This window comes from Peromyscus leucopus, chromosome 6 (assembly GCF_004664715.2).
Source record: "Peromyscus leucopus breed LL Stock chromosome 6, UCI_PerLeu_2.1, whole genome shotgun sequence".
Classification (NCBI taxonomy): Eukaryota; Metazoa; Chordata; class Mammalia; order Rodentia; family Cricetidae; genus Peromyscus; species Peromyscus leucopus.
The window spans coordinates 14,737,764-14,746,082 of record NC_051068.1 but is presented as its reverse complement, the minus strand read 5'-3'; positions in this window follow the sequence as shown (position 1 = coordinate 14,746,082).

Here is an 8,319-nt window from a genome sequence, read left to right as displayed (position 1 = left end):
GTAAATTCTACCCACAGTGAGGAAGAATGGTGGGGTCAGAAGGTCATAATCACCATCTCATATCAGTTCGGCCCAGACCACTGTTTGCTAGTTTCCATATTGTCACAAAAGCGTCTGGGAAGGGGGTTGGAGAGATGTGTCTTAGTTACCTTTCTATTGCCATGATAAAGCACAGGGTTTAACACATATGGAGTAAAATCAGTTATTTTGATCACAACTGATGTGTTTAATATTATTCTTTTTTTTATGATTATCTTGTGGAGGATGGATATTTTATTAGTGGGTTCTCTATGGCAAAATACTGTGTCACAAACTTCAACACTCACAATCTAAAAATCAAGAAAGAGAAGGCCGAAGTCAACGGAGGTATAGGAATAAAGATGACCGTGATGGTTATGGTGGCTCTCGTCTGTCATCCCAGCGCTCTGGGAGCTAAGGCAAGGACACGGAGTGAGCCCTTTCCCCAGACAACCACCAGACTAAGCAAAACCCAAACCAAAGGAAACCCAAGAATAAAGGTGAACAGAGAAAGAGAGCTTCACAGATACTGACAGAGAGTAAAGTAGTGTGGGTATAAGGAGAAAGGAAGGAGGTATTGACGGCCAAATGGACCATCCGGGCCAGCCAGAAATGTAGGTGCTGCAAGGCTTGATGTTTCCTACAGACAGTCCAACTGGAGGACTAAGTCCTGGGAAGAGAAGTACTTTTAAATCGTAAGCTTGACATTTGGTTTCGAAACCTGTTGAAGTGGGCGTATTTGATAGTTTTCCATGTCCTATTTTGACATATTTTGAGGTTCAGAAAAAGGAAAGAGAAGAAAGCAAATCCTTTTCTGAGTAACTCGGGGACTTGAACTTGGTGAGGGCGTTGCTTTCCCACCAGGTTAGGGCAGAGCAAGCATAACAGAAACAGCAGATATTTGGGCAAACATCAGGATGATTGTGATAGAAAACCCTTCTGAAGTGTGTGTGTGTGTGTGGGGGGCGTGTGCAGGAACGTTCAGTCTGCTTTGTGAGTACCGGGCACCCTGTCCACAAGTACGCTTCCTATATGTAAGACCCTGCTCCTGGCATATTAGGGTCAGACTGTTGGGATCTGTGTCGCTTCTCTTTGGGATGCACAGTTTGCAGCCAGCCCACATTCCATTGCTCTTTTGTGTTATCATCCATCCCTGTGTGAGCCCACTGCCTCCCTCTTCCTTCATGAAGAGTTTTGATATGGTCTCATCTTTCCTGGGTGTGTCTTGGGCTTGTCCCACCCTTTAGGTTTTCAAAATCTGAAATAAATGGCTCATAAATTGATCCTCCAAAACAAATAGGTGACTGATAATAACATTAAATGTTTCCCTCAAAGTTCTGAGTTCTGTGTCATAAGCTCTTTGGAGAAGGGAAACAGATTGTGGTTATTTCTCTGTCTCTTGGTTCAACAGTGGAGTGCCTTTCCTGTAACACCCATGAATTCATCAGTCAGTATTTGCAGAAGTATGTCTTTTTTCTCTAAAACTAGCTATATGAGATAGAGTTATTCTCTCTTTCTCTCTCTCTCTCTCTCTCTCTCTCTCTCTCTCTCTCTCTCTCTCTCTCTCTTTGGTTTTTTGAGACAGGGTTTCTCTGTGTAGCTTTGCGCCTTTCCTGGAACTCACTTGGTAGTCCAGGCTGGCCTCGAACTCACAGAGATCCGCCTGCCCCTGCCTTCCGAGTGCTGGAATTAAAGGTCTGTGTCACCACCTTCCAGCTTTTTGGTTTTTGCTATTTTTTTTTAATTTATGTTTTGTTTTTGTTTTTGAGACAGGTCTTCACTATGTAACCTTGGCTGGCTTGGGAACTCACTATGTAGACCAGGCTAGACCAGTACTCATAGAGATTCGTGAGCCTCTTCCTCACTTGTGCATGCAACCACAACTGGTTTAGGATTAGAGTTTTTAAGGGTGATATTAATTTTTCCTTACTAGTATTTATTATTATTACACCAAAGAGACATATTTAAAGGCAACTCTCACCTGTTCCACCATATTAGCCCTAAGTAACCATACCAAATTTTCCAACTTCCCTTCCAAGTTTTGGCCCACAAAAACTTGGTATATACCAAGTCAGCACACACACACACACACACACACACACACACACACACACACACACACACTCACTATTGTATGTTATCGTGTCATTTTAGATTTAGGAATTTGACTGCTATTTTTATTCACTTCTTTGTATACACACTTCTTTATTTTTCTTTTTGAAACAGGGTTTCATGTACCTCAATGGCCTCAATGAGGATGACCTTGAATTCTGGTCCTTCAGCCTCCACTTCCTGAGTGCTGGAATTGCAGGTGTGCCCCACGCCTAGGGCTGAGGATCAAACTCAGAATCTCATGCACTGTAGGGAAGCACTTTTCCAACCGAAGGCAAACCGTATCTCCAGCCCCTGGTGCTGGGCTTGGGTGGAGTGTGTCAGTGTGGAGCATAGACTTACTCTAAATACTACAGTTATTTAAGAAAACATAATTATTGCATGTGTGAGACGTGTGACCGTGAGTACACGTCCACCATTGCACATGCGTAGACTGGTTCTCTCCTTTCCCCTTTCTGTGGGTCCCAGGGATCAAATTCGGATTGTTAGGCCTGCACAGTAAGCTCCATCACCTCCTAGACCACCTGATCAGCCCAAATATTACACATTCTTTCTTAAAATTTTTTATGAATTCTTTGACAATTTTGTGTAATTCATTTTGATAATGGTTATCATGTGTGTGTATGCGTACACCTGCCTTAGCATGGATGTGGAGGTCAGAGGACAGCCTGGAGGAGTGGATTCTCTCCTTCACCATCAATCCCAGGGATCGGTATCAGGTCATCTGGTTTATCAGCAAGTGCCCTTACCCACTGAGCAGACAGGGTTTTTCTGCGTAGCCCTGGCTGTCCTGGAACTTGCTATGTAGACAAGGTCGGCCTCGAACTTACAGACATTCGCCAGTGTCTGCCTGCTGAGTGCTGGGATTAAAGGTGTGTGCTAACACACCCAGTGGATCCTCTTTTGTAGAAGGGGAAATGAGCAGCTCAGTCTTGAAATAGCCCTGAGAGGAGAGCCGTGAATTTGGTTTAAGGGCAGGTCTATGGGTAGACAGTGATGCAATGCTCGGTTGACCCCCTTCCTCCTTGAGTCATCTGGGAAAAGCATCAGTTTCTCCATCTCATCACTAACATGTACCACAGGACGGCAGGGGCAGCCGGTTTAGAAGTGCAGGCAGTGTCCTCCAATGCTCACGAAACAGGCCTGTTGATGTTGTCATAGCAGTCTGCTGTTCTGACCATGTCAGACTTCACAGGAGGAGCTCTGCAAGTCTGTCAATCAAGGAGCATAGGACGCATTTTTGAGTGTAAATGATTATTAGCTTTACTACGGTAAAGCTAAAAAGATTTGGAGGAGTCTCCTCACAGTGTGAGGAAGCCTTGAACATCTGTTACCAATACAGAGAATGATTTGAAGGTTATGGTAGAGCAGTTGATCAGAAACCTGGCCCCTAGCTGAGTGTGGTGGTACACATCTGTAATCCCAGGACACTGGAGAAGGATGCTGAAGGAACCGGGTTTCAAGGTCTCAGCTGCTTAGTACATAGTGAGTTCAAGGCCAGACTGGGCTGCATAAAACCTGTCTTGAGAAAATAAAACAGAGACAGAGCCAGACAGACAGACAGACACACAGAGAGAGAGAGAGACAGAGAGAGACACAGAGACAGAGACTGACACACAGAGATAGACAGAGAGACAGAGAAAAAGACACATACACAAGAGACAGACAGACAGACAGACAGACAGACACACACACAGATTGCTATACTTTTCTCTTTTACCTTCTTTTGCAACCCTGCTTTGACTTTACTAGTTAGTTGCTTTTTTGCTATATATGCAATATATAATGTCCCTCTTCCTCTCACACTCATCAGTAAGACAGATAGACATCTTGATATACAGTTGATACAAGCTGATACCTTGTACTGTGAAATTCAGTCAGTTTTCTCTACTTCCAGCATTTTGAGACAGGGGTTCATTCTGTAGCCAGGGCTGGCCTTGAACTCATAATTCTCCCACCTCAGCCTTCCAAGGAGTGGTCTCACAGGGTTGTGTCACCATGCTGGACTTAACATATGGCACCACACTTATAAATCGGGCACACTTTTTGTTCCCTTACTGGCTGGTTTTGTGTGTCCACTTGACACACACTTGAGGCATCAGAGGAAGGAGCCTCAGCTGAGGAAATGCCTGCATGAGATCCAGCTGTAAGGCATTTTCTCAATTAGTGATCAATGGGGGAGGGCCCAGCCCATGGTGGGTGGTGCCATCCCTGGGCTGGTGGTCTCGGTGCTATAAGAATGCAGGCTGAGCAAGCCAGGGGAAGAAAGCCAGTAAGCAGCATCCCTCCATGGCCTCTGCATCAGCTCCTGCCTCCAGGTTCCTGCCCTGCTTGAGTTCCTGTCCTGACTTCCTTCAGAGATGAACAGCAATGCTGACGTGTAAGCCAAATAAACCCTTTCCTCCCCAACTTGCTTTCTGGTCATGGTGTTCTGTTGCAGCAATAGAAACTCTAACTAAGGCAATTCCTGACAAAAAATGGAAGTCTTACAAAGTCATTAACCAATATAACTGATTATATATATACTATTATCAGTATATAATGCAATCAGGAAGGAGATAGCGTTCTTTTGAAAGGTGAGAATTCACTAGAAAGCAGTTGATATGCACAGGGCCAGGAACCGGGACCAGGAAGCAGGCCGCAGGCTAGACAGAAACACCTGGAAAACGGCACGTCCTGCACCTGTTGCCTGCCAGCTGTGCTGTTCAGAGTGCACTTACTGGTCTCCATTCTTGCCTGCAGGTTAGCTCATTCTCTAACCCTGTAATACCGGCAGCGAAGACAGCACACGCGGATGTGAACGGGGTCACGAAAAACACAAGGACGGGGGATGATGCAGGCTACATTTTGTGCTCACTAAAATCACTGCCTGCACTTGGTAGCAGACACAGTGAGGAGAGACAGCATTTCCAAACACTGCCTTGGCTCCCATACCCAGCTTCCGTTTCTCCCACCTTCTCCAGCCAGCTGGCCTTACAGCACACCGTCCTCATTTTATGTTGCAGGCAAAAAGCCAACGAAAATACAATCACATTTAAAAGCCTTTTAAACAGTGAGCACCTCCCTTTTCCCCATGGTTCCCTGCTTTTTCACACTCCCAGTTAACAGCTCTTAAAGGGGTTTCCCCAACCCTTATCCTGACTCACTCTGCGGCTGGAGTTGATGCAGCAAAAGTCTGCTGTCAAGAGACCAAGAGACTTTTACATCCATTATGCTCCTCCACACCTCTCCGAGGCTAACTCCAGGTATGGGCTGGCTCCTTGGCTAGGCTATTTTGCATATTCCAGGCCATTTACAAGCAAGCAAAGTGTAATAAATACAGTCATTACAATCCCAGCCCTGAGCCAGCCAACCCCACTTGGTGAGTGTCAGGTCCTGCCTCAAAACCCACAGCAGACAGTGTCTGCGTGGTCACCCTTCCTCACATGAAACAGCCAGAAGATTTACTTAGCCACCCATGAAATTCCATCTTCACAACCAAAGTCTCTCTTTTGTCTTATACAGAATGCTTTCGGGCTTAGGCTCTAAGAGGAGCTAGTCACTCAGTTCAGCTCCTGAAGTACCTATTTCTTTTCTTTTCTTTTTTCCTTTTTTTTAGATCAGTTATAAAAATGCAAGCATCTCTAGGCCTATGACGACCAGCAGAGTGAGTGGTGCCTGGAAGAGAGAGGCAGGCAGCCGGTGGAGGGAGCCGGTGGAGGGGGCCGGTGGAGGGGGCCGGTGGAGGGGGCCGGTGGAGGGGGCCGGTGGAGGGAGCCGGTGGAGGGGGCCGGTGGAGGGAGCCGGTGAAGGCGGCCGGTGGAGGGAGCCGGTGGAGGGGGCCGGTGGAGGGAGGATCACATTGAGGAGACTCGGACTTTGGTCAAGGAAGCAAAACTCGAGTTCCTTCCCTCAGACCTCCTCCTCTTTTTAAAAGGGCAAGTAGGTAACTCACAGAAGAGGTCCAAATAAATAGCAAACATATGAAAATTGTGAGCGGGGAGCCAAACGGGTGTTCTGGAAGATCACAAGCACCTAGAACCTTCTCTACAGCTGTACCTTTTTTTTGTGATTTCTTTCTCTCGTTTTTTAATTAAGGAAGTTTTTGTATTCATTTTACATACCTACCCCACTTTTAAAGAAAGACTTGTGATCGTGGTTTAGACAAACAGGAAAGAGAAATCGCCACGTCTTCACTCTTTACTCAGCTAACACCGAGTGTGGGCCTCGGGCTGGTTCAGTGGGTAAAAGACTTTGAGAGCCTTCACAACCCCAGTTTGGTCCCCAGAACCCAGAGCCAAGGGAGAGAACTGACTCTTGAAAGTTGGCCTCTGGCTGGGCGTCCTGGCGCACGCCTTTAATCCCGCACTCGGGAGGCAGAGGCAGGCAGATCTCTGAGTTCAAGGCCAACCTGGTCTACAGAGTGAGTCCAGGACAGCCAGGGCCACACAAACAAAACAAAAAAAGAAAGCTGTTCTCTGACCTTTACTCATGTGTTGTGGGGAAAAATAACCAATATGGAATGTCTCCTGCAGGCCCTGGTTCCTGAGTTCTCTTTGAGGCTTTTTTTTTTTTTAAGATTTATTTGCTTATTATGTATACAGTGTTCTGCCTGCTTGTGTCCCTGCACTCCAGAAGAGGGCACCAGGTCTTACTATAGATGGTTGTGAGCCACCATGTGGTTGCTGGGAATTGAACTCAGGTCCTCTGGAAGAGCAGCCAGTGCTCTTAACCTCTGAGCCATCTCTCCAGCCCCTCTTTGAGGCTTCTGCTAGGAGCCAAAATATAGATGGCCTGAAGATGTCCGTCCAGCTCCTTCTGGGAGGCTGCGATGATGTGACTGGGGGGGTTTAGATCCCTCTTGCCCCCCAATGTCTCTGCAAAGGCACATGTTAGCAATGTTAGGAAACGCGCACTGCTGAAAAGTGAAGAAGCCAACTGTCTTTTCTGTCTACTGAACCTCTTTGAACTTCACTTTATTTTTGTCCAGGTGGGTCGTACAATGTTGACCAGGCTGGCCTTGACCTCCTGACAGTGCTACTGTCTTAGTTTCCAAAGTTGCTAGGACTCCAGTACAGGTGTGGCCCACTATACTTGACCTGAACTTTTGTTAAAAATAAAATTGTGTGTTAAAATGGTAAGAATCAGGGTCATCCAGAGACGACTCAGTGGGTAAAGGCCCTTGCAGTCAAACCAAGGGTCTGACTTAATTCCTGGGACCCACATGGTGGAAGCGGAGACATAGCCCACTCTAACTCCAGAGGGGTGCCACAGAATACACACATACACATATGTACGAATGGGTGTGTATATACACATATGCACTCACACACATGAATGCAACACACTAAATAAATAAATTTAATTTTACATTTAAACAATTGTAAGAAATAAATATAAGTCCTCATTGTTTTGTTTCCATTAGTGAGGAAAAAAGGACAGAAATAAAATCTGAAGTAGAACTATTGTGCCTGTGGTTGGTACCACACATTGCAAGGACACATGCAATCACAACACGTAATTCTAACCGGATTCTGTTTTCAGTGCTGGGGACTGCCCCTAGGGCTTCATGATTGGGGAGCAAGCACCCTGTGACTGAGATAAATGCTCAGTCCTCTTGTTGGATTTCTGAGGAACACAAATAAAATTTACATGATGTCCACAGCTCGAAATGTCCTAAAAAGAACATGGGAAAGATGTGACAAATAGATGTGTCTCTCATACTCTGGTATTAATGTACCACAAAACATGGTGGAAATGATGTTGCCGACTTTACAATATATAAATAGACGAAGAAAACAGACTCCAGAATGCAGAAACAGGGATATTGGAATGGTAATTGCTGGCAGCACTGAGTAAGGGGTCAATGGCTGGAGGTGAAAATGGTCAGTGCAGTTTTTTTCTGACTGAGCAGAGCAAAATGTTTCTTTTCCTGTCCTGGAACCTGCTTTGTAGACCAGAATGGCATCAAACTTACAGAGATCCGCCTGCCTCTGCCTCCTGAGTGCTGGGACTAAAGGTGTGCACCACCACCGCCCAGCTCTTAAACAAAATCTTAAAGCAGCAACTCAAAGTAGAAAAGGTGAATGGATTCAGCTACACAAAAACTAAGGATTTTTTTTTAAATAATGAAATACAAGTAATATTAATAAACATGTGTAAAAACATAATGAAACCCATTATGTACAATTAACATATGCTAATAAAACC